The sequence below is a fragment of the Nomascus leucogenys genome, chromosome 11, assembly GCF_006542625.1.
Source record: "Nomascus leucogenys isolate Asia chromosome 11, Asia_NLE_v1, whole genome shotgun sequence".
Taxonomy (NCBI): Eukaryota; Metazoa; Chordata; class Mammalia; order Primates; family Hylobatidae; genus Nomascus; species Nomascus leucogenys.
In genome coordinates this window covers 67555861-67582826 of record NC_044391.1, presented here as the reverse complement: position 1 = coordinate 67582826, position 26966 = coordinate 67555861, and the positions used below count along the sequence as shown (strand labels likewise).

General features: G+C 34.9%; 1 protein-coding gene across 2 annotated transcripts in view; it reads left to right on the top strand.

Moving 5' to 3' along the window:
* Positions 1-814: 814 nt before the first annotated feature.
* SLC38A4 (solute carrier family 38 member 4) overlaps positions 815-26966 on the top strand; it is a 59936-nt gene continuing 33784 nt past the window's right edge. The window contains exon 1 of one of the 2 annotated variants that reach the window (XM_030822681.1): positions 815-909. The gene's annotated coding sequence lies outside the window, so the exon portion shown is untranslated. Of the gene's footprint in view, positions 910-22830; positions 22979-26966 lie in introns of those variants that run through there. The other variant, XM_030822682.1, reaches the window with a different exon arrangement.

Sequence of the window (26966 nt, the reverse complement as noted above, 5' to 3'; positions counted from 1 at the left end):
TTTGCATGATTGCACATGATTAACAGTATAAGCTTGGTAGGCAAGGTAATGTGGATATGAATCCTAATGCCATCCTAAAGTTGGGCTTCCTGGGCTCAGATCTTGACTCTATCATCCAACTTCCTGGGTTCCAATTTTGGCTCTCCCACTTGTTACCTGAGTTACTTTGAGCAAGTCAGTCCACTTTATTGCTTCACTCATCTCTGAAATGGGGAAAATAATAGTTCCTACCTCACAGGGATTTTAGGAGGATCAAATTAGTGAATATTTGTAAAACATTTAGAATCATATCTGGCACTTTTTAAAACAGCAGCTGTGGTATAGAATTATTGTGATGATGATACTGCATGGCACATAAACACTCAATAAAATACGATTGCTACTGTAGATATTATTGCAATTCTTCATTTCTATAATCTGCTATGAGGATTTGGTGCCCTAACAGCCTTTCCACGTTTTGGTCCAGTGAAAGTCTTATTGATTCTTCCTTCCCTTTCACTCGTAACTCTTTCTACTCACCCTGTGTTTGTCCTGTCATTTTGCCTTGCGTCATTTGTTCATTTTACACTGCATACTCCTAAGGGCAGGGACTTTGCTCTTTGTTTTGGCATAATTTAATAGCACTGGGTACACTCGCGGTACTATAAAAATGTTAAAGAAGAAAAAGAAAAAAGATGCAATTTACCAACAAGCAACTGGCTTACAGTGGGATGGGTCGCTGTTCTGTCTGCAGTGTTGGTACTCCTGCAGGCCGCCCAGCAGCATCTAGGGGCGTGGCTGGGGGCTCTCCAGTGACCGCACGTCCTGGGCGGCCACTGGGGTGTGCGCAGCGCCTGGAGCATGAGCCGGGTGGTGGCGTGCACGGAGGACCGCGGGAGGCTGCCGCCTCGGGACACCCCACTCACACAGGTTTGCTTGCTGCTTTTGCGTGGCAACTTGGTTAGAGGGACCAGGAGAGTGGGTGAGACGAATGTGGAAGGGGAAAGAGAAAAAGACATACAGCAAAGCACTGAAAAACGAGGTGGGTGGGAGGGATTCATTAAGAAGAGAGGCTGTGGCAGTCCTTGCTTTTAAGAAGCGTTTCGTGCATGCTAGATGGTGCTATTCAGGATATAGTCTTGTTTCTGGAATTTTTCCAAATGGGAGGAATGTGTTTCATGGATGCAGAATATTCTTTAAAACCATATGACCAAACTGACCTCTATTGTTAAAGTGATCTAACTAAAAGGGTTCATGTTTCCAACTTTGCTTTGTGAATGCCTGAAAAGCAATCCAAAGGTTGAGAACACTGGGAAACAGAGCTATTTTATTGCAGTCCTGAGAATGCAGTCATGACTGTTTTATTCCTTCTTATCTTTTGAAGCAATACTTTAGTAATTCTTTAGTAACAGTATGCTTTAAAAAAGGTATCTGACACATTTTTGGCATGTGCCACTATGCTATATTTCATTATTCTTTCTGTACAGAGGCATCTGTAAAGAATATATATATGTATATTTAAACTTTGTATATTAAAGTAATTATAGATTTGCATCCAGTTGCACAGAGAGGCCACCTAAACCTTTCACCTGGTTTCCTCCAGTGGTTACATCTGACACACTTTAGTACAATATTAAACCCAGGAAGCTGACATTGGCATAATGTGTGTATAGTTTCTATGCCATTTTGCCACGTGTGTAGATTTGTGCAATCTGACCCACTATAGGCCTGTCAAGATGCAGAACTTCCACCTGTATCTTGCACAAGATCTCCCTTGTTCCACCTCTTTATCATTATCTCCACCTGCTCCTCGCTACTCCTGGCAACCACTTGTTTTCCATCTCCATATTTTCATCGTTCTGAAACTGTTATATAAATGGAATCATACTGCATGTGATCTTTTTGAGACTGAGTTTTTTTCTTTTTACACTCAACTTGATGCTCCTGAGATCCATGCAAGTTGCTGAGTAGATGGATAGTTTGGTCGTTTTTCATGCTAAGTAGTATTCAGTTGTTTGAGTCTATCTAGTGCTGCACATTTTCCTTTGCTTTTTAAATCAGTGAAACTTGGAACTTCAGTGGGATTAAGGAGGTACTTGAGGGCACTTGAAGAGGTGAAAAGTATGAGGACAAAATGTGAATATTTTTATTTTCAAAATGACATTTGTTTGTGTTAGGGCAAAAGGATGTATACACTCCATCTTCATTTAAAACACTGGAGGATTGGAAAGGAGAAAAGGAACAGGACAGAAAAAAAGTATGTACTTAGACAATAAGGTATAAAATTTAGTACCTTTTAAAATTTTTACAGTGGTACAGTAATCTGTTACTTTACCTTAGTTAAGACATTTCAGAGTTCTTGAAATGAATCAAAACAATGCCTCTGCAGTCGGAAGTTCCCTGCCAATCTATGCTCAGACACATACTGCCAACTGAGGGATAGTGGCATGGCTGGAAATGACAGTGAGCAGCTCTTGGGTTTGACAGGGGTCACCCAGAGCCAAAACAGCATCTTTAGCCCAAAGGCAACTATCAAGGGCAGATGTTCAGGTTCAGAGACTGTCAGTGTTACACTACTTTGACCTCCGCCTCATCTGCTGCTGGGAGGAGGTCTCCCAGAGGTTCCTTCAAGTCAGGTTTTAAAATGAAATGTTATTCTTTATCTGCATGCTCACAAGCATGAGAAACCTTGAAACTGGAGGCTGTAACTAGCCAAGGGAAATGCATCACTTCTGAATAGTACCTGGAAGACTTAGGCTAAATCCCTCCCGTCAGCCCGTACCCATTGGAGAACTCCTCCCACCTCCAAAGAGAGAAGAGAACAAAATATCCACTACTCTCTGAAAGCATTTGTAAATATCCCTTTGAGGTTTCAGAATGTCACATTCTGGAATTTCAGAGACATATTGTCAATTCACAGAATGAAACAGTCAGTCTGGAGCCGTGACTAGACTTGAGTTTAACTGAATGCACTGCCCTGAGTCTCCGTTTTAATGATTTCTGTTACCAGAAAAATATTCCTTGTCCTAAATCTTGGGAAAGGATGGACTGTAGCTGGCAATGGTGGTTCCAAAGTCTCAGCATGAAGAAACATCACAGCTAAAATAATTTATAACTCTTTTTATAGGCAGATCTGCCTTTTCTGAGTCTTTTGAAATGGAATAGAATCATTTGTGCTGTCTTTATAATGTAATTTATTTTAAGTAAACATTAGGTATCTCACATTACTTTGCAGGCTGTTCTTCTGGGTCATATCTCCTGTGTGTGTGGGCAGGGCAGATAATTTAATCCTATAATCTTGAGGGAATGAACACTTCTCTGTAAGTCACGAGACCAAACAAAAGACCCACTGAATTTTGCATACCGCTCTTATACTGCTTACTTATTTGACTAATGATGACAGTCATTAGGAAGGTGTGATAAGAAATGTAAATATATTGACTATGATTCTCAACATTGCAGGCATTGTTTTTTACAGGGTGATGGGAGGGTTGTTTTCTAATTTTTTAAAGCTTTTTCTTTGAAGAGAAGTAATACAGTTTTTGAAAGAAAAGTAAAATAGAAATGCCTTATGTGCATTGTATAATTACTTTTAAACTATATGTTAAACTGTATATGTTGCATAATTACTTTCAAGCTATTTCATAATATTATCATGGTATCCACACTGAAGAATTAAACCAAATATAATGCTTTCCACTATTCTTTATACCAAAATTCCTTAAAGTTTAAACTTCTTAACCTGGTAATCAAGATCAACCTCAGCCAAATTCTACACAAACATTCTATTTTAGCTGAAGTAGACACTTGTTTGTTGTTTCCAAGGTCAAACTTCTGATCCCATGTCCCCTGCCTGGAATCCACTCTTCTGTCTCTGAAGTCACACCATTCTTCCTACACAAAACCTACTCTATTTGCCCCAGCTCTCCAGTTCAGTTCCACATGTCTTGGAGACAGGGATCCTATCCTATGAATCATGTTCAACATAAAGTAGGTACCCAGTAGTGATGGACTGTCTTAGGAGCTGGGCTCAGAAGTTAGACAGTGGGTTGTGAGTTTTGGCTCATCCATCATGCCAGGACCTTATTAGCTTTGGTCTTTGAGTAAGTTGTCTCTCAACCCTAACTGCTGTCATAAGAAGGGGTAGGGTCCCTTTATGCCTATCAACTAGGAAGAGAGAATCTCCAGTTGCCCACCCACTGAGATAGAAACAAACAGAAGGAGTCTTCCCATCTTAGGTCTCATAAAAATATGTATGTTTGGCACAGATTTTATTTTTGGTAAAGTTGCAGGATATAAAATCAACATACAAAATCAGTTAGATTTCTATATGTTGACAATGAACTACTCTGAAAGGAAATTAACAAAACAATCATATTTATAGTAACATCAAAAAGAATAAAATACTTAGGAATGAACGTAATTAAAGAGGTAAAACTCCTATATACTGAAAACTATAAAAGGTCAATGAAAGAAATTAAAGCAGCAAATAAATGGAAACACATCTTGGGTTAATGGAATGGAAGACTTAACATTGTTAAAATGCCCATACTATCCACAGAGAGCTACAAATTCAATGCTGTCCTCATCAAAATCCCAATGGCATTTTTTACAGAAATAGGAAAAATAATCATAAAATTTATATGGAACCATGAAAGACTCAAAATAGCCAAAGTGATTTTATTAAAGAACAAAGCTGGAGCCATCATACTTCCTGATTTCAAAATATATTACAAAGCTATAGTAACTGAAAAAATACGGTACCAAAAAACAAACAAAACAACAAAAGCAGTATGGTATTGGCATAAAGAGAGTGATAGATCAATAGAATGGCATAGAGAGCCCAGAAGTAAGCCCGCACATATATGATCAACTGGTCTTCAACAAGGGTCCCAAGAACACACAATAGGGAAAAGATAGCCTCTTCAACAAATGGTGAGGGGAAAACTGTATATCCACATGCAAAAGAACGAAATTGGATTTTTATCTTATATCATAAACAAACAAAAAAAAACTAAAAATGGATTAAAAACTTGAATGTAAGACTTGAAACTGTAAAACTCCTAGGATAAAACATAGGGAAAAATTTTTTAACATTGGTCTTAGCAGTGATTTATTGGATATGACACCAAAAGCACAGGCAACAAAGCAAAAATAGACACAGTACTACATCAAACTAAAAGGCTTCTGCACAGCGAAGGAAATAATCAATAGAATGAAAAGGCAACCTATGAAATGGGAGAAAGTATTTGCAAACCATGTATCTGATGAAATTAATATCCAAAATATATAAGGAACACCTACATAACAAATAACATGATTTAAAAAAGGATCAAAGGACTTGAATAGACATTTATTCAAAAAGACATACGAATGGCCAACAGGTATATGAAAAGATGCTCAACATCAGCAATCATCAGGACATGCAAATTAAAATCACAATGAAATATCACCACACACACATTAGGATGGCTATTATCAAAAACACAAAAGATAACAAATGTTAGCAAGCATATGGAGAAAAGGGAACTCTTGTACACTGTTGATGCGGATATAAATTAGTACAGGCAATATGGAAAACAGTATGGAGGTTCCTAAAAAATTAAAAATAGAACTTCTATATGATCCTACAATCCTACTTTCTGGGTATATATCCAAAGAATTGAAATCAAAATCTCAGAGCGATACCTGCACTCCCATGTTCATTGCTGCGCTATTCACAATAGCCAAGTTATGGAAACAACCCAAATGTCCATTGACAGATGAATAGATAAAGAAAATGTGGTATATACATAAAATGAAATATTACTCAGCCTTGATAAAGAAGGAAATCCTGCTATTTGTGACAACATGGATGAACCTGGAGAACAATATGCTAAGTGAAATAAGCCAGTCACAGAAGGACAAATCCTGCATGACTCCACTTATATGAAGTAGCTAGAGTAGTCAAACTCAGAAGCAGAGAATAGAATGGTGGTTACCGGGGGCTGGAAGAAGTGGGGAATAGAGAGTTGCTGTTAAATTGGCATAAAGTTTTAGTTATGCAAGATGAGTTAGTTCTAGAGATCTGCTATATAGCATAATGCCTATCGTTAGGCACTAAAGTGTTGTTAATAGGGTAGATTTCATAAGTGTTCTTATCACAAACAAAACTAAACAAAATGACACAAAGAAACTTTTGAAAGTGAAGGATATATCTATTACATTGATCATGGTGACAGTTTCACAAGTGTATAGACATGTCCAGACTCATCGTTGTATACATTAAGTATGTATGATTTGTTGTATATCAGTCATACCTCAATAAAGCTGTTAAAACAACACAGTGAGGCCCACTTTAAAATCAAAATTTTGTTGCACACAATTTAACTCTTCAATGTTTCAGAGTGCCTCGGAGTCATCATTATAAATTTCATCTATAATGGCACAACTCAAGAGTGCTAGTTAATTAATACTTCTGGTTGACTGAAGGAATTTGTAGTATCTTCTTTCTTCTTTCAGACTTTTGAGGGAACTATCAAGAAAACTATGTGTAGTAGTTCCAAACTAGGAAATTTGAACAAATCTTTTCAATTGGGAAATTTTTCAACATTCCCAAGTACAGAGAATAGTGTAATGAATCTCCAGCTTCACTTGGTTTCAACAATAATCAATACTTGTCTGTTGTAGTTTATCTATACTCACATCTTTTCTCCTCTGCTACCCCACCACAATCATTACTAAATTATTTCCAAGCCGATCTTACTCATCATATAATCTGATTCATGAATGATCACTATGTATCTCAAAATGATAAGAACTCTTTAAGAATAACTAAAATATCATCACATCTTAAATATAACCAACATTTATTTTCTTATTTTAATTTTTAATTGGTATTTAATAATTGGTACAGAGTGATATATTGATATATATAATGTGTAATGATCAAATCTGGGTAATTAGCATATTCATCAAACCAACATTTTCTTTATATTATCAATTATTCATGCAGTGTTCATTTATTTCTCATATTCTCTCTCTCTCCCTCTCTCTCCCTCCCCTTAGTTAGTTTGAATCAGAATCCAGAGTTCTCACTCTCATTGGTTGATAAGTCTCTTAAGTCTCTTTCAGTTCTCAGAGTTAATAACTTCTCATGTCTTTTTTCCACATCTTACGATTTATTTGATGATGAAATCTAGTTATTTCTCTTACAGAATTACCCATATTCTGAATTGTGTTGATTTACATGACTTTTAAAATGTCATTCTCAAACTCCAAAATTCTGCCTTCTTCAATCCAACCTTCATAATATTGATTCCCTTTTTTTTTTAATTGCAACTTGTCATTTCTTCTTCTGTTGCCCTGATGATCCTCCAGGCTACATGTTGCCTAATTTTGATCAATTCCACTTTAATACCCATGATTTACCTAACATTTCTTCCTGAAAGAACTTAGCCTGTCTGAAGTGTCCTTTCAATCAGGTTTCAAAATGTGTACTGGTCTACTCACCCAGAGGCACTTGCTCAACTTTCTGTAAGATTGCAAGATATAACCAGTAAACACTAAGTGTTGTTTTGATTTTTAAAATTGTCCCACATGGCTACATTTTAAAAGAATTTTTCTATTACTGATATACATAGAAATATTTATTATGCAATTATGTATCCGGGATTTACCTTAAAATAATGGGAGAGGGGGCACAGTGGTTTAGATGCAATGATTGGCCACGGTTGAAATTGGATAATGCCAGCTGAGGGTTCCTTATATTATTCCATCTATTTATGTTTAATTTAAATTTTTTCATAATAAAGAAGTAAAAATGAATTGTACTATATTACCAAAACTAAATAATCAGATCTTTCATTCTGGGGTCTAGATTATAATACTTTTGCCAAGGATCATGAAAAATCATGTTTAAGGAACAATTTACTTGCTTTTCTCATTCTGCAAATCTGATTTAGCTAAAATAATCAGCATATAAATAATATTTAAATAAAATAGGGAACTGGTTTGGAATGAATGAAAATATGACTCGTATAGAGGTAGTTCATAGGTTTTGTCTAAGCTGCTTCTCTTAAGACTCTAGTGTGGCAGAACTCACTGACATGCCCCTGTAACCTACCAATAGTTTACAGAATACTCCCAGAAGATGAGTGACAGCAAGACACAAACCATTGGATTATCTCATAAGAAACAAATGCTAGCATGGATTATGAAGGTCACACTTACATGCTCTCCCTACTACAATGACAGATGAACACACAGGTCTTATTTTCCCAAGACAAAAGTCAAAAGCAAACTTTTACAAAAACCTATCATCTTCTCACTTTAGTATTATTTCTCTTTATTCTATTCAACTCTTGAAAAAATAAGCAAATTTAACATTTTATGTTTACACTATTCACCTATACTAGAAAATATTTTTAAAGAACATATAACCTTTATTAATAATAATTTTCTATTACTTTATTAGTATATCTAAGTAATTTTACCAATAGGAATTAATTTTAACTGCAGTCAGCTATGCAAAAATCATAGTATGAATTTGCTTCAATGTATCTTTTATGAAGTTGCATGAATTTATCATATATGCAAATCCCAGTCAGTCTGATTGAGAATAATTAAGAGAAAAAGAGTAAGACCCAGGGGCTCACTGATAGAAAGGGAATATAGATGGAAGCACAGTGAGAGGAGATCCTTTTGTCTAAAGGCTTAGAAGACATAAAAGGCTCCTAGGGCTTCAGATAAGGCCTTAGAACTGGGTTTTGGTTTGAGGGGAGGAGCAACAATAAGTGCAAGAAGGGTTGGCAATTTGTACCTTGTGATATCGTCTTCGTGCACCAGGTTAAAAACCTCTGCTTTGAGAGGCAGAGGAACAAGCTTGAGAAATATCTACTCATCTAGACCTAGTAGGTCAATTAAAGTTATCAGAAGTTTCTCCCTGTCAAGCATCTAAGTGAGTCCTGTTCCTGAACCATCACTGGGAGTTAGCAAGCAGGAGACAATTCCTCTAATCCATAAAATCAAAAAAGCATTGGATGTCTTCATAGAAAAAGGCCAAACATTTCCCCTGGTATGTGTTTATCTACAACAAAGTAGTATGAGTTTGCCGTTGTTGGAACTCTTGTACAGAACCACTCTAGAAACTTTTTTAGTGAGCAAAAGGTGGGAACTCAAAATTTAATTGTATTTATTATTGCCACTGAAAACTATGTAAAAATATCATTGGTGATTTTTTTTTTACTTTTATTTGTGTGAAAATGTTTTACAGATATACACAAGCCTGGCCCCAACTGTGTAAACCATATCTTCCCCTTAAGCTATTAAGCTACTCAACCTGAAATTTTCCGATCATGGAGTTTTCAGGAATTTGATTCCCTCAACTGGGTAAGAGGTTATTCTATGCCAAGATCTCCCAATACCTCTGAGCTGTTACTTCCTACATAGTTACTTTCTGAATTTTTTCATCAGAATTGAAATTAAAAGCCTATTTGGTGCCCCTTTGTAATTCTCTCAGTAAGACTAATATATATGCATGTATTTCTGAGTTTCTACCTTATAAATATTTTGTTTTGCAAAAAAATTTAGAAAACGGTTCAATAGCCATGTGAATACATTTTTATTACTACTTTATTCTCCACTAGAATTAACTGAGCAAAAATAAATGAGTGCAAACCTTCTAAATAGAGAAAGTGGGGAAATAGTCAAGTGTGGTAGGCTTCAAATTCCCCATAGGGTTTAGGCCACCAAATATGCTGATTGAGGCCGAAAGAAGGCCTAATCAGCTGCCCATATTTTTATTTCTATAAAAGTTGAAGCAACGTTTTATGCATATACTTTAGAAATAGGTATAGAATGCTTTTTGTCTGTTTTTTAAAGTTTTTTGAGGTTCACTTTCCACAAATTATACTTCAGACATACAGAAAGTGTCAGGCAAAAGAAAATAAAGACATTATATTTATGTATTATGCTTTTTCTAAAGTGACAGTCATGACCCCAAATTCTTACATGTATGGTTTTGTGTTTTTTTGCCAGAGTCAATATTATGCATCCAAATATTACCCTTTAAGATTCCTTTTGTAAAGTAATAATAATAAGTAACTTAGAAATTTTCTAAGGGTTTAGAAGTATTCTGTGGTCTGATATTAAAATATTGCTGCTATACATATTTCCATTTTGCGGAATATCTCATTGGTACCTATCACTAACATATTTTTGTATGTTTCTTTAAAAGTTTTCTTTATCTGAGAAACACATATATTCTTTGTGTTGCAGATGTTGCTATGGCAAGTCCATATATTTTATTAAATATCAGACTACAGTTAACAGATGTTGCAGCAGTGCTGGAGGAATTAAGACCATGTCAGCATTTCTCTTTAAATATATATTTTTTTCAGGGCTTTCTATGTGTGAAACGTTAACTCCTTAACAAGTTAACACAAGACAAGGAATGCTAATGCCCAAGTGGCTGGATATTTTAAGCGACCTACTAAAGAAAGCCATCTCTCCTGGGGACCTGTTAATATTATTAATAACAAAAGTTGGGAACCATTCTTGAAATGTTTGCCTGGAGGCCTACGAATTAAATTTGTCATCTGATTTTTAGCCAAGAAATACAGAATTAAATTTTTGAATTGGAGTTTAGTTATTTAATATTTGATCATTATTCTGAATTCAAAATAATCTGCTGCTTATGAATAGATTCCCTTAAAATATTGTGTGCCTAGGCTATTTTATGGAGTCTGCTGATTTAAAAATATACAGCCAACAACAACAACAACTAATATTTATTTAGCTCTTACTCTATCCCAGGCCATGTTCTAAGGTTGTAAATTATCTCATTGAAGGAAAGTAAATAAACTGGACACATGCCTTCTTTACTAAGTTACTGCTCTGTGCAAAAATAAAAAAGGAAGAAAGGGAAGGATGGAAGAGAGGAAGGGAGGAGTTGAATAACAAGCAAAAAGTGGTCATAATTTACCAGTCTACTCAAGAGATAAAAGGAAGGCCATCTCAATATGATTCATATTCTGTGTGTGTGTGTGTGTGTGTGTATCCTTTAGCCATTTATAATCCTTGAAAAGTCATTTTGCCCAAAAATCTAGTTAATACAGTATACTATCTCATATACATCTTCTATTCAATTATCCTCAAATAATTTTAGCAGCCATAACATAGAATAACTGTGATTACATGAGATAAAGCAAAGCTTTGGAAGAAAATTGTTTCTTAAGTATTTTAGGTGAAAACTTGTGCCACAAAGCCATGGTACATGATCTATTTCTGCACACTGAAATGAATAAAACTCCTCGTTTCTAAATCTCAAAGAATGAGTGAAACTGGACCTACTAAAGTATTTGACACCACAGCCTTTTAGTCTTCAACTCAAATTCTAAGCAATTTAGCCAGGTTAACCTCAAATTAATGAGAAGTAGCATGTATGCATGCTTGCAAGACTGCCTTGAATTTAAGAGATGTAAAGATGGGAGATTCCCATGTATCTTGTCCCAAGACAAGCATGTTGTCTTGTTTGATCAAGAAACTGCCTCAGAGTCATCCATTCTTGCTGCCAGCTAATCCATGCACTGATTCATAATGATTAAAAGCATCTTATATTTGATTCTACTGAATGTGATTAGACCAAAACTGTGTGGCTGTTTTGGCAATTAGTATTAAAATGCTCAGCAACATCAAACGATACAGTGTAAGTGAAATGTAGGTCACTTACTTTGGCATTTGGAAAGCGTGTCATGGTACATCTTTGGGTCTTCATGTTTTATCAATCTTACAAAAAAGATTAACCCAAAGCAAAGCCAACCAACCCCCCAAATCTGCCAGTACACTTGCATGTTTAAACACTGGTGCTGATGACAGGTTCAGAGGTAAATATGTACCATGGGGCTGTTCAGCTTCACAGGTTGGTTAATATTAAACAAACACATATTGCAAACTGTGCCTTCTTATGAGGTTGTTTTCTGAGATTCCAGGGGTCAGGGTCAAAACCTCACATTTTTCACCTTTTCTCCAGTGCTAACCAATAGTATAACAAGTGAAATAATAGTCTAATACACAGTAACAATACACTTTCAAAGCAAAAAGTGTTGAAGCTAATTTAATTCTATAATCTATTTTGCTAATGTCATTTCACTTTTATAAAAAAGAACAATAGAAATACCTTGTATGTTTATAATGCTGTATATCCAATACCTCATTTAACCCTCACAATAACCTTGTCTAAGTTTTCATTAGACCCAGTATTAAAGAGAAAACTGAGTTCCGGAATATTTGCATGACTTTGCTTATTCAAAAAAGACTTATTAAATAGGTATCATATTAGGTATTGAAGTCGGAGACAATTCTTTAAATATGCATATATAACAAATGCGCACAAATGTTCACTATGTGCCAGATGCTCTTCTCAATGTTCTACAAATATTAACTTACTTAATCCTCATAACAGCAGTGTGAGGTAGGCACTATTATTATCTCCTTCTTGTAGATGCAGAAACTGAGGCACAGAAATGGCAAATAACTTGCCCAAAGTCAGACAGGATAAAAGACAGAAGTCGGATTTAAGTCTAGGCAGTGGAGCTCCAGAATCTACTATTTGACTCTGTGCTGTGCTGAATAAGACAGTGTCTGTGTTTGAAGACTTCAGAGTCTAGAAGGGCAGACATGTAAACAAACATGTTACAGTGCAACCCTTAAGCTCAACAGTGAGGCTTGCAAGAGGCACAGACAGCACAAAGGAGGAATGGGTTAACTTGACTTATCTAAGGTCTCTCAGCTCCTAGGCAGCAGAGTGGGGATTAGATCCGAACCCTTGAGTTTGAACTCCAGAGTCAACGGGTTCTCCATTTCACTGGGCGGATCCATATTTGAGAAAAAGAGTTTGGAATTACAGTGAGAAAACAATAACGAACTTAGAGGAACATAGCATCTGAACACAGGATGAAAGCTGAGCTCATCTGAACAGAAAATAAAGGACTGTGGTTTGTAATAAATATAAATACAGACATAGATATAGGTATGCAGATCTCTTTGTTTATATAACATAATTAATAAATTCATGTACATATGTATATGTCAACAGAACTCTTGTGAATATCAGCTCAGCTGTAAAGCTCCCTGGTTATCTTAAGGCTTATGGTCAGTCAGAATAAAACAGGGGCAATGTGAGGAAGCAGAAGGAAAGCCAAAAGACACGGAGACACTGATGTCAACCATTCTGGGTGCATAATAGATATTCAAAGATTACTCACTGAAGGAATAATTGGTTAATTGACTAATTGATTAAAAACAAGAAAGGGAATTTAAAAAAATACTAAAGACAGCTCATTCCAATTTACATTTGGTGAAAATTTTTCTGAGGAGAATTAGTGAAATTGAAACATTCAGAATTGAGATTTCATATCAACATGTCAGAATTTTATGCCCAACATTTCTTTTGGAAGACCACTTTGATATTTCTCTGACCCCTTTTTAAGTGTAATTACTACTTATTGACATTGCTAAGGTTTTTAATCCAAACAATGGCAAAAAAGAGTTCCACAGGGAGAAAGAAATTTGGCTAGTTTGAACTCCAGTCATGTTTATAGTTTATTTTAGGTTTGTAAAATTCCTTGTTTTAATTTACTAAAATAAAAGAATGTGTACATTTTATCTGCTGCCACCAATAGTTCTGTTGCCACCCTAGGAACTATATACTATTTTATAAATGAGAAAAAAGCTTATAGAGTTTACCTAGTTGTTGATAGCACAGCTAGTAATTAATGGAGTCAGAATTAGAACCCAGATCTTCTGAATCAAAGTCCAGCACTGAGTGTTAGCATAACAGAAGAGAACATGTTCAGACATTCAGACCAATAGGGTGTCAGAAGACTTCTCATGTAGATATAAAGGGATAAACAGACAGTTTCAAGACAAAAACAGTGAAGCTCCTCTCAGGATTCCTCAGAAAAAGCTAATGCTAAAAGTCTTAAGCAAACATCAAAGGAAACGCCATCAGCCTTTAATTCAAAAAGAAAGAAAAGATGCAAGCAAAACTATTTAAGTCAATATGATTGTCTTATTCGCATGTAAAAATCAGATCACTCATCCAAATAAGCACATATCAGTCTTTCAACTGTTACTTATAACACTATACTAGACCCTATTAAGAAATAATTAAGGAATATAAATGCTCGCAAATTAAGATATTAATTAATATTACTGGAAAAGTGCTCATATATAATTAACTTAAGCATTGATCTTCACTTAGGTGGATTTTAAAATAATTAAGACAAGTTGAAATACGTTGAAATTTAGAGTCTAACTTAAAAAATCAACTTCAAATATCTAGGAAGGAAGAGTCAGGATTTCTATAGCTAAATATTCAATTCCTGTAAGACTTGGAATTAGCTTTTTTTTGACATAGTTTACATCAGTTGAAGCAAAATACTTCATGAACCTAAGCTTTTCTGTTCTTAGCCTAATGCAATAATCCTGATGGTCCAAACACAAAGCAGAGGACCAGGTCCACATAAACACTCTCTCTAGGGATGCAATGTAAGAAGGATTGCCTCGTGCTACCCAGGTGGTTTTTACTGTTTGCAGTAACCTTTATTACCACAATTTCTAACAAAACACATTTTCTTCACATATCTGAAATCTCAAGCTCTATGTGGAACTGCTGAGCTGGACTTTTTTAATGAACCCATATGAATTAAACATAATAAAGAAAAGACCTGGTATCCACAGCCCTCTGTGATCCCTGCACTGACCTTTCCAGTGGTGTTTTCCATTCTTTCAGAAACACCCAGCTGCCAGGAACTGCTTCTTGCCTCCTTGCCTTTGCTTGTGCTATCTGCTCTGCCTGCAGTCTGCTCCCCATCGCATTTCTCCTGCCAACTTCTATTTGTTCTTTTGGCTTTAGCCCAGCTGTTACTTCCTCCAGAAGCTTCTCTGCCACTTTCAAGCTGAGTTGGGTGCCACACTTCTCCTGCCCCTCAGATGTCATGGGCATTTTGTGCATCCTGTTACATCATCATGACCTACATATGCAATGAATTCACTTGAAAGACTAGGTCTTGAGAGGAGGGATTGGGTCTTTTATTTTTTAATTGTCTCTTTGCCTTAGCCCTAGCATAAAATCTGGCACATGTAGGTGTTCAGTAATATTTGCTGAATGGATGAGATGATTCTTTATTCTGCCATAATAGAAACTGATTATCTCACAGCATTGTAAAAAATATTATATGCCCATTTTTCTCAACAATATTTTGAGATCTATTTAGAATATCTCTTGCAGATGGGGAAAAAACAATCATTTTTTTCTCATTCTTTCAGAACAAACTGGAGATGTATAATTTTATCTAGATTCTAAATAGCTCATAAATGCCCATTCAGAATCAAAGATTTTTTTAAGGGAGTTGATTGTTTGCTGGTTAAGTATCCCAAACTAGAGATTTAGCTAGTGGCTAATGCCCAGGATTATTGTTGAAAAACCTAAGACAGGAACTCTTTGTTTTGTTGCTTTTGTTTCTAATTACGTTTATTCTTTTTTGATAATAAAAGTAATCTGTATTTTTTAAAGGTTAGCCGGCAAATATAAATAAAATAAACACTATCTACATTTCCACATTCTGGAAATAACCACGATTAACATTTTGACATACATGATTTCTCTTTGCATATATTTTTATATGTTTTGTATATAATTTTTATTTTATTTTATTTTATTTATTTGTTTATATTATACTTTAAGTTCTGGGGTACATGTGGAGAATGTGCAGTTTTGTTACATAGGTATACACATGCCATGGTGGTTTGCTACACTCATCAACCTGTCACCTACGTTAGGTATTTCTCCTAATGTAATTATCCCTCCCCTAACCCCCTACCTCCCGAAGGCCCCGGTGTGTGATGTTGCCCTCCCTATGCCCATGTCTTCTCATTGTTCAACTCCCACTTATGAGTGAGAACAACGTAATCTTTGAAACAACATAGGGACCTTATTATTATTAGATTTTCTATCTCACCATTTGTAACTTATTTTAATTATAATTGCCCTATGTCCTTATTTCCTTGAACACAGCATTTGTAATTACTGCTTTATATTGAAGTAAGGCAGCTGTCTCTAAAGCAACTAATGGGTCCTTGCATATAGCATGAATATTTACCGTTTCACAATTGGCTCTGAGGATAAGAAGGAACATTTTAATATATAGCAGGACCCATCAACTGAATAATTATTAGAATGTCTCTTGCTGCAACCTCATACATGAATAAGTTTTAAAGAAAGATTTTGAATGCACAAATTGAATCAGTGCCTTTAATAAAGATTTTCATTCATTCAGTGTTTATATGGTACCTATTATGCGTGAGGCATAGTCTAATATTAATCAAGGTAAACAGAAAAGGAGATTACTTATAATTAATGCAAATTGGCCATCTAAACATACTTGAATCCATCCCCAAACCTAAATATACCATCTGCCCAAAGTCTGCCCTTTGCTGCTGTCCCACCGAATGAAGTCAAAACATTTACTTTTCTGAAAAGAAATTGCATTCTATTCTGAATTTATTTTTCCTATATTTAAAGAAAGACTGGTGCTACCAATTTTATACCCAGCCTTCCAAGAATTATAATTCCTAACTAAAGCAACCATAAAGTACAAAAAGCTCAGTTAATGTCCCATGCTGGGCCCTGCAAACTCTTGTGGTGAAGAATGGGTGCATTAGGCAACAAGTGTCCCTGTGAAGGGCTCTGACTACACCATGGCCCTACCTGGGAGCTGCTTGGAGTCCAGCAGGAGAAATAAGCTTTTAAGGCAGAAGCCTGCCCTCTTCTCTACTGAGGAGACCTGACTCGGAAATCCTCCCGAGTTCATTAAAAAGTGAATTAGGAAATGTCAATGACACTATTATTTCTCTCTCTCTGCTCAGATTCCTTTGAAAGACATTTTCTAGTGAACATGCATTTCTTATTTCTAACATTCTGGATAGGATAGTAAAAAGGCCAGCCTGAACATATCTTTATGTTCTTTGAAGCATATGTTAGCATTATCACCTGATTCTTTGAAGCATATGTTAGCATTATCACCATTTAGGAGGGCCCCCTTGCTTTTAAAGTCTAGCCACACAGCATATTGGGTCACAGCTTAAACTACCGAAAGTCCAAATTTAAGCAAGATGATAACAGGTTTACAAAGTCCAATCACTAACGAAATTACAAAATCAAAATGCATCAAAATTGTTCTGGTAGGGACAGGCAGGAATACGAAAGAGAGTAATGGAAATTAATATGCTGTGATCTAAGAAGAATGTAATTTTTTAAACTATCAATTGCTATGAACTAGAGAGTCAACCCAGCCCAGCACTGCCATAATATGTATTCCATATGAAGAACTTACGTTAACAAGGTGAGTCAGTTTTCAGGAAGTATTGTTATACTTATAATTATACATCTCTTAGCAGTGCTGTTTTCTCAAGCAGGCATTTTAAAGGCTAGAAATTATTCTTTAAAGCAAGCTTCTAAAAGTTCTAATTTAACGTTTAGAATTTCAGTACATTATTTAAGTTGTAATCACCCATAAGTCCTATAGACTTTGTTACATTATATTTCTGCTTAGGTGGAAGCCTGAAATAAACTTGTGATGCTTTTCACTGCATCATTTCAGTGTGGGATCAATAAATGAAATGGATCAGAAGGATCTTTTTCTTTTTTTTTTTTTTTTGAGACGGAGTCTCACTCTGTCGCCCAGGCTGGAGTGCAGTGGCGCGATCTCGGCTCACTGCAAGCTCCGCCTCCCGGGTTCACGCCATTCTCCTGCCTCAGCCTCCCAAGTAGCTGGGACTACAGTTGCCCGCTTAGTCCGCCACCACACCCGGCTAATTTGTTTGTATTTTTAGTAGAGACGGGGTTTCACCGTGTTAGCCAGGATGGTCTCGATCTCCTGACCTCATGATCCACCCGCCTCGGCCTCCCAAAGTGCTGGGATCACAGGCGTGAGCCACCACGCCCGGCCCAGAAGGATCTTTTTCAAAGGTGAAAGGCAGAGGCAAAATATAGACATCATGGGCTGTTGTCTAACCAGATTTTTTTTTAATTTAATTTTCTTGTTTTGTCAGTGGAGGCTAAAAGCAATTTTCTATTTAGGTCTGTGGCAAAGTCAATAAATTTGTCAACCTGAACCAAACTTGTTTGCTAATTTTGCAACATAGTAGTTGACTATTCAAACATTTCCAAAATGCTCCATTATATAACTGTAAAGGTGGGTTAGGTTGAGTTGAAAAGAGGGGCATGCGATCAACTGAGCCATTTCCTCAAAACTCGTGGGTCATTGCATTTCACTTGGTGGGGTTTCTTAGAATGGAAAATCAGAGCCTCTCCCAGGGGCCTGGGCTGAAAGCTCTTTGGGGCTTCATATTTGGGAGGGTCTCAAATTTAGATTTTTTGAAGGTATCATCAAATGATCCTAATCATGTAGTCATTTGTATTGTATGTGTGTTAAGATATTGTTTTGTTAAATAGGAATATTGAAAATGCACTACATTTTAGTAATCCCATTTTGGATTAAAACAATGTAAAGATATATATGTAAATTTGGTGTCTTAAAAAAATAGAAGTGGCTCAAGCTTCCACGGAAGTCTGAGATGCTTTGCCAAAGCAAATTAGAAAATTATTAATCTTTACTTCTCTGTTTGCAATTAATTTGATATGTGGCCTTTGGGGGGGGTAACATTTAATTATCTCTTCTTTTATTTCCAATTTTTTATTTTGTAAGTTGAGGTTAATAATTACAGAACCATGTAAAGAGCTGCCTATAGTGTACCTAAGTTTTCATTACTTTACAAGGGATACAAATAATATGACAGCTCGGGTATAGAAGTGCTTGACTCCCCTTTATCATGGCAGAGAATTCTGCTATTTGGATACTTTAGAAAGATTTCTGTAACATTTTTCTATGGATTTTCTCTATTTTTCTTATTTTGCAAGTATCTATATTAAAAGAGAAATAAAATGAAGAACTTGAAGTGCCAAAACAATGGCATCAAAAAAGATCACAAATTCTCTTTAACACTGTAAGTCTGAAAACCAAAAGGCAGATGGCAAATCTATATTAAAAAGAAATAATCAAAATATTGTTTCTTTCTGCAGTCTTGCTAGTATTTCCACTTTTTAGGAAAGACCTGGGAGGTCAGATAGACATTTACGTATGATGTGATAAAAAAAATCAATTAGATTTTGAGTTTATGAATCTATAGTAAAAGGTAACTTCTTGGAGAATAAGGTATCATAAATACAATGTGGTATAGAAAAGTTAACAAGAAATGGAAGCAAGAAAAAAGGGAGATGACTTAAAGGGAAATTGAAGTGAGAGCAAAGAAAAGCAATGAATACAGAAACAAAGGCATTACAAAAGTATTAAAAAATACATAATTTGTTTCTTAGTCATTACTGTTTCTAAATGTCTCCTTCCAATTTGGCTACAACCAAATTTTATTTTCAAATATCATTTTGTCCTATGACTAAAATTAGAAATTTGGGTATAGTCATGGTGAGAACAACAGGTTATCTCTCCTAGTGTCATTGCAAAATACCATGATGGTCTAAGATTTTTTTTTTTAATTGTTGACTAATTTTAACTTGATCCTGCTGGAACTTTCTCTTTAAGGTCATTGTTGGAGGTAGAAATTTTAAACCATATAATCAATGATTTTAAATATGTATAAGAAAATTTCTTATTCAATGTACAGGTATAATCTGAATCACTGTATTTTGAGCCAACATTCTTGTATTTTCAATAGATAACATTACATTGGGATGTACATTCTAAGACCTTCTCTATACTATTTGAAGATGATAGTCATAGATTGATGAAACGGGTGCCGAAATGGATGAATTATCACCATACGTTCTCTTTCTCTATGTAAGGAAAATGAAGATTTTATTGCTAGTTCTTGTTTTTCATAAAATGATCACTTAAAATTCATAGCATTGTGAGCTAGTGAAAGTGATAACAAGAAATAGGAATACAAGAAAAAGAGTCAAATTACCATTGGTTCCAATTTAAATTTTGTCTGTCTACCTTTCCTTCTGCCATTATTCTCAGATAGGCAAACATCACCAAACCCAAACTATCAGTCAACCTTCCTACTGGCCTCCCTGTACCCACCTCCACCTCCACCACTACCTCCACCCCATCATCTCGCCTACATTTTTACTATGCTGATTTTCTTACTTTCTTCAGAAGCTTTCAAAAGATCTTCATCACTACAAATCTGAGTTCCCTAGACTTAACACCTTTTGCAGTCTGTACTATTCCATTCTGTTCTCCTATTTTGCTCCAGAAGGTCTCTACTGGAGCCAGAATGATTCTCACTGTTGCCAGAATATACTTCTGGCATTTTAATTTTTAGCTTTTAATTTTAATCCAACATGCTAATTTACTGTAACTATTTAGTATACTTGAAGATCAGAATTACAAGGGTATTTTTCATCTAGGATGTCTTTCCTTTTCCTCTCCACCTACTAGAATCTCACATGGACTTTTTTAATAGCCGCCTCAAGGTCTGTGGGCTCTCTGAAATCTTGAATGTCCTCAGTCCCTAGGGACTCCTTATTTCCTGGAGTCCTGGAGCACGCTGTGCAGTTCTGCTGACACTAATTAGGTTCTAGTCTGGGAAGCCAAGTCTCCCTTTATGTGGATGTGTCTTACCCCCAGCCCCTACCCCTATAGACACACAGACCAAATCTCATATATCTATTCATGGTGGCACATATTTTAATTTCTTATGTGAAGGTCAAGTTAAAGTGTTTGTCATCTCATTCCCAGACTTGATTCATTATTCACTACTTACATATTTTTCATTTTATTCATTTTTAAGTTCTGCCCATATTCTGATGATTAGCTCTTTCTACTATGATACATGAAACGAGCATGAGCCTAATTGAATCTGTTGCATATGCCATGCATTAAAATTCCAAACAGCACAAGTCTATTAGCAAATGCGCATGAGATTACATTGTGGTATGATTTTAACAAATATTCAGAACATTAAATTATAATGCTTAAGTCTGTGTTTTGCTTATGAAAGAAAAGTTATTGTGAGTTTTGTTGAGAGCAGACCATATATTTCTTCATTAATTTTGGCCGCATCTGAAAATGTCAAATGATCTAGGGAAAAAAATAGTCAAACAATGAACCAGATACTTCATTGTTTTAATTTATTAACTTTTGTCAAATTAGTTTTCATGTGTATATATTTGATTTTTAAGTCAGTATTAGAAAAGTTTTGTAATAACAATTTTGCTATGTAGAGTAGTTTTAAAAGAAACATGATTAAACTCTTCAATAGAAGTCTCTTATGTGTGCTTTTAATTTTTATCCAATGCTAATTTACTATAATTATTTACTATACTTGAAGATCAGAATTACAACAAAGCCAAAGCTTACAATTTTAGGAAGAGTAAAACTTTAATGATCTATACATTTATCTCCACCCTATTTTATATGATATTATAATTTAATATCAAATTAACATATTGGAGTGCATTCATTCTTGTTTGATTGACCCACTATTAAATGAAATTTTGCCACAATAGATTTGATTTTCTAATAATTATTGCAATTTTTTGCATGGTTAATCTTATATTTATCTGGTAACTTTGCAAACAGAAAGAAATCTTAAATTGGAAGCATCACTATTAAATGATGAAAATAGAAATTTTAAAAGGAATTTTTTTGAGATTTCCCTACCATTAAAATTAGTACATTTGTTATTATCATTGTTCTCCTAGACCGTAATACTTCTCATCGGATAAAAGATAAAACTATGGGGTAACTCTAAAAAATAGACAATGAGCTAAGAGACAAGTAAAAGTAAGTTTGCCATACTTACTTTTATGGTTAATAGACCAAACAGGCATATTTGGAAAGGAAAAAAAATAGTTAACTACACATTTTGTTTAATGTTTAATGTCTTGCATCGACTTAAGAATGTCTTACTCGAGGAGCAATGTTTAGTTTTCTTTTATAGAAATAGGAATTGACACATCTGTTGTAATCTAGCATTGCCTCTGATTGGTTATTAGATTGTTCATTCATGTCATAGATACTTAAAAGGCAAAGAACCCTCAATTCTTGATTCGTTTGTGATTCGTTTTTCTTGCCTACTTTCAGAGTAGTGTCTAGTTGATACATTTTAATAGCAGAGTAAATAAATGATTTGCCAACATATAAAATATGGTAGAGTTAAAAACTCTACCTTTGACATGTGGAAAACCAAGTAGATTTTTTTTTTTAATGGAGAAAATACCTACTTAAAAATTCTTTTAAAATGCCAAACAGCCTTTTGCCTACTCAGCACACTGCCTTTGGTGTAGGAGTGGTGGCTGATATTGGCCTGTGATTTCCAACTTCATGGCATCTTGAGTAACAGTACTGTTTGGAAGTATTTGTCATTCTGTAAAATTTTCTCTGAAAAGATCAACAACTCAAAAGAAAATAACTCTTTCAGTATGTAATCAATATTTTCTGGAGATTTTGATTATAATGTTTCATTAAACAATCTGACCTCATAACTATTGTTATTGCATTGTTTTACTTTGACTTCAACTCATAAGTCTTTTGAAAAAGGAATATTTCTGGATTCATCAGTCAACCAACCTAGTAAAATCTTAATAGAGAATGACACCAACCAACCTAAAACTTTCAGTGATTATTTTATTGTATGAAAGTCAAAATTCTAAAAGCAAATAGAAATTGGTGTAACTGATGTTTAATCCAAATGTACAACAGTAAACTGACTTAGCTTCTCTGTCTTTTTTTTTTTTTTCAAGAGCTGACGCAAGTTAGACAGAAGGAGGTGTTGGGGTGAGGTGGTGGTGTTGATTGGCTTGTCTTGTTCACTCCCACTGGTTTTTAAATCAATGTCTAGATCTCTAAAGTTTCATATAAATCAAAGCTGTTACAAGGGTCTGCCATTCCAAACAAGTCAGGAAAGCCTGCACAGGACTGGATAAATAATTAAGGTACAGCTGTTTTTACATGAATATTTGCAGTGTTAAAATAATGCTTACTTTCTTATTTTTATTGTGTTGATTGTTTATTCATTATAAATTAAAATGTTTGAAAATACTACTTGGATAACTTTTTTTCCTCATTTTAGAAATGATCAATTCAGTATAATGTCAAACATTGAAATTATTTACCCAGGTCCTGATTGCAGTTTTCTTTTACAGATAATTTTAGGTTTAATTTAACATAAAATTAGGACAGTGAGTAACAAGAAAGGGAAACATTGCAAATACAGCCGGTAAAATGTGTTTAGTTATTTATATCTCCAGGTTGATCATGGACTATAATGAAGAATTGACATAATCTGTCTTAGGAAAAAATATGAAAGTTTAGAAGTACATTCTCAATATTACACTATTAAAGATTTTTGTTTATCTTGAAAACAAATAAAAAACCCACAAAATTTTTGACTAATCAAAGAAGGAACATCACTTCAGTGCAGCAGATGTGAATGGCTAAGAGTTTGGGCTGCACCATTCTCAAATGAAAAAGAAAAAATCTTGTGTCTTACCTATTCTTCTTAATTTGACCATTTTAGTTAAGGAGTATTTTTAGAACAAAGTTACTAGAAGAAACTAGGGAATTGAATGGAATATAAGCATAGCTTTAGATTTTGAAGGAGTAGAGTCAATTATCTAAAAGTAGAGATGTTCTCCTCAAATTTATTAATCAGACAGAGGAGAATTCCCAGTGGATTTAAGTATCCCTGTACTTTGAGTATCTTAAAGAGCATATGTGGATGGTTTTAGTTAAATGCCCAGGGTATAGTAAAACTAAGAGTGTTTTGTAACTCAGTGGAAGAATATTTGAATTGATGATGTATATCACATTCATGAACACTGGGCTAAAAAGTTTTAGTTTTGATAAAGTAAAGAAATTTGGGAGTGTTTTAAATAAAAGATTGCCATTTAGTTTATAGTTGAAGATCCTCCAGTTCCGATTTATATTTAGATAGCATTCTGGGATTTTCTTGAAAGTATTTACATTCCTACTCCTAAGAAGTATATAGGCAACATTTAAGACCTGAAAAATGTAGCTTTAATGACTCAACTTTTGAGTTTTCTTTAAACATGTTAAACAGTGTGCTTTAAGGTTATTGAAGCTATTTTTTCAGTTATGTGAGTTAGTTTAAAGAAAGTGAAAATAATTATTCTAATGAGAAGAAAAAAGTACCTCTGGGAATGGTCCAGTATCTATTATAATGAATGGAACTTACTGCATCCAGAACTCATGACAGATTAAGTATCAGGCATTAAAATGTGGAGCATAAAGAGTTCACTATGTTAATATCATGTATGCTACATATCCCTGTGCATTCTGGAAACTACTCTTTGGGAAAATATGAACTAAAATTTATGTGGCAATTTATGTTTAAGATGACTATGTTTTCTCCTAAGAGCAGAGCTACAAAGTCTGTAAACAAAATCGCATATTCAAATCTTATGACCAGTCCTTTATACCTCATCAAATGACTGCTTTAATTCTTATATTAGCAAGCATGTAATCTTTTCAGAAATGGGAAAAGACCTTGGTATTTGGTTATTTATCTTAACTTTTCTAGTTCTTCCTAGATATTACCTGTAAGCTATATCTGAGTAGAGGAAAAAAAAGGAAATGCTAAAATATTAGCACTAGCAATAGGAAATAGTCAAGTACAGTTCTGCTGTTATTGTTGGTTTCTTCGTTAAGAGCTACCTCAGACTGAATACTTTTATGGAGGCTAATTTCTGTGAGAACTCATGCTATAGACCAACAAGCGCTCTCAATGAGAAAATATGACAAGAATGGCATTGTTGGGGAAATTAAGATAATTTAATATAAAGGCAATATTAGATTGACTGTAGTGTGAAAGCTACATTCATTTATCTGTGGTACAGGGTGGATGTAGATTTAAAGAAGTTCCTTGGATACAAGATGATTTGGCTTTTAGAAGTTGCATGACCCTTGCTCAACCAAAGGGTAAATGATAGGTGAGGCTATCTGCTACCTAAATCTAAATTTCAAAGTGAATTTGTCAATGCTGGGTAGGCATGAAAGATGAGACAGACAGCAATGCTGGGAAATCTGCTCTGGCAATATTAGCTCCCTTTTTCACTTTCACTTATCAGGTAAAATAAATGTTTACAGTAACCAGGGAAGGTCAGAACTTTTGCTTCTCGACTCAAGGACTGCTTTGCTTTCCAGACTTGATGTCTTTCTTTGAAGTTGAACCATATAGGTAAAATTTAAGAAATTTACTGTTTTGACACCCTTACAACCTGAACTTCCTAGGTACCCATCCAAAGAACAAGACATTACAATGTTTGATAATTAGAATTTGGATATAAAGAATTAGCTACTCAGAACACTTAGATATCTTTTAATTAATATGATAGAAATGAAATTATTCTAATATAATAATATTCTAAATACTTGGTTTCAAGTTTTGACTTTGTATTTTCACGAAGAGTGAATTAAATTAACCATGCAGTTGAGCACTGCTGTGCTAGAAAATCCAGTCTGCTTCTGCAAGGCCTCTTTGCAGAGAAACTTAACTTTAATGAGGAGAAAGGCTAGCCTATAGAAAATTCTATTGAACTACATTTGACTTTTCTTTTAGAAGCATTTTGAACATTCTCTGTGCAACAAAGCAATTTTTTCTCCTGACAATCAGAGGAGAGAATTTTCATTTCATTTTGAAGCATTATCCTATAAAACTATAATCAAAAAGCATACCTCTATCTATTAATATAACACAGATCATATCAAATTGTATTTATCTTAGTGGAATGTAACACTAGGCACTGTGCTAGATGCTGGGAATATGTAGAATCCACAACCCCACAAGCTTCTCATGAAGCTTCCTGCCTAAGACAGTTAATTATCAAATAGGCAACTAAAAGAGTAAGTAAAAAGTGTGATAAATGCTATGGAGGAGAGGAGAGCATACAGTGGCAGATCTAGTGTAATGTGGGAATATGGGGTCAGAGAAGGACACTCTGACCAATTGGCCTTTAAAGATTTTCAGGTTGTTTTACTTAATATTGGGAGGGACGTGGGCTAAGAATGTGGGGAATGGCAGTCCAAGCAGAGGGAACAGCGCCTTAAGAGGTCCTGCAGTGGCAGTGGGGAAATGAAAGAAGACCAATATATTCAGTGAGTGAGGGGTGGTGGGATTCAGTATGAGACTAAAGAACTATGTCTGGGTCAAAGTGTATAGACCTTCCAGTGTATTAGGAAATTTGAGTTTAGTCTAAAAGTGATGACAAAATCACAGTAGGGCCTTCAGTAGGGCAGTCATTTGGAATAACATAGTGGCCATGGAGATAGAAGTGGATGAATTTTAAATAAATGTTGAAAGAAGGACTGATAGGACTTGGTGATACGCTGGACATGAGTAGGAGGTGAAGGATAGAGAATGGGACAGCCAGGTCTGCCCAGTGAGTGGTTGGGTGAATGAAGGTAGCATGTTCTGAGATGGCAAACAGCAGAAGAATCTATGCCTATGAAAATTTTATGTTTCAATTACAGTGTTTGCCAGCAATACTCTTTTCTATCCTACCCATGCAATAATTCTTTGATTAATTCCATACATATTTATTCCAAGGAAAAGGTAAAAAATGTTATTTATATTATGGTCTAAGAGTTTGCTCAAAATCTGTTTGTTTTGGTAGGCTGAGTTCCTCAGGTGCAAGGAGTCTATTTTATTCATCTTCTGTGTCTTCCATAGTTTCTGATTAAATTTTAGCAATTATGATATAGTCTAAAGACTTCAAGGCATATACTTTGTGCTGTAGACAGATGATTCAGAATATTTAGTTTCTAATAATGTGCTAATTCTTTTTGAATTGTGCATTTAACCATTGTTCCCTTAAAATAGATCAGTAATATAATCTTCAGAGTTAAGATATAAGCTATGAAAACGTGTCCTAACTTTTGTGATAGCTCCCTTGGCCAAGGCAA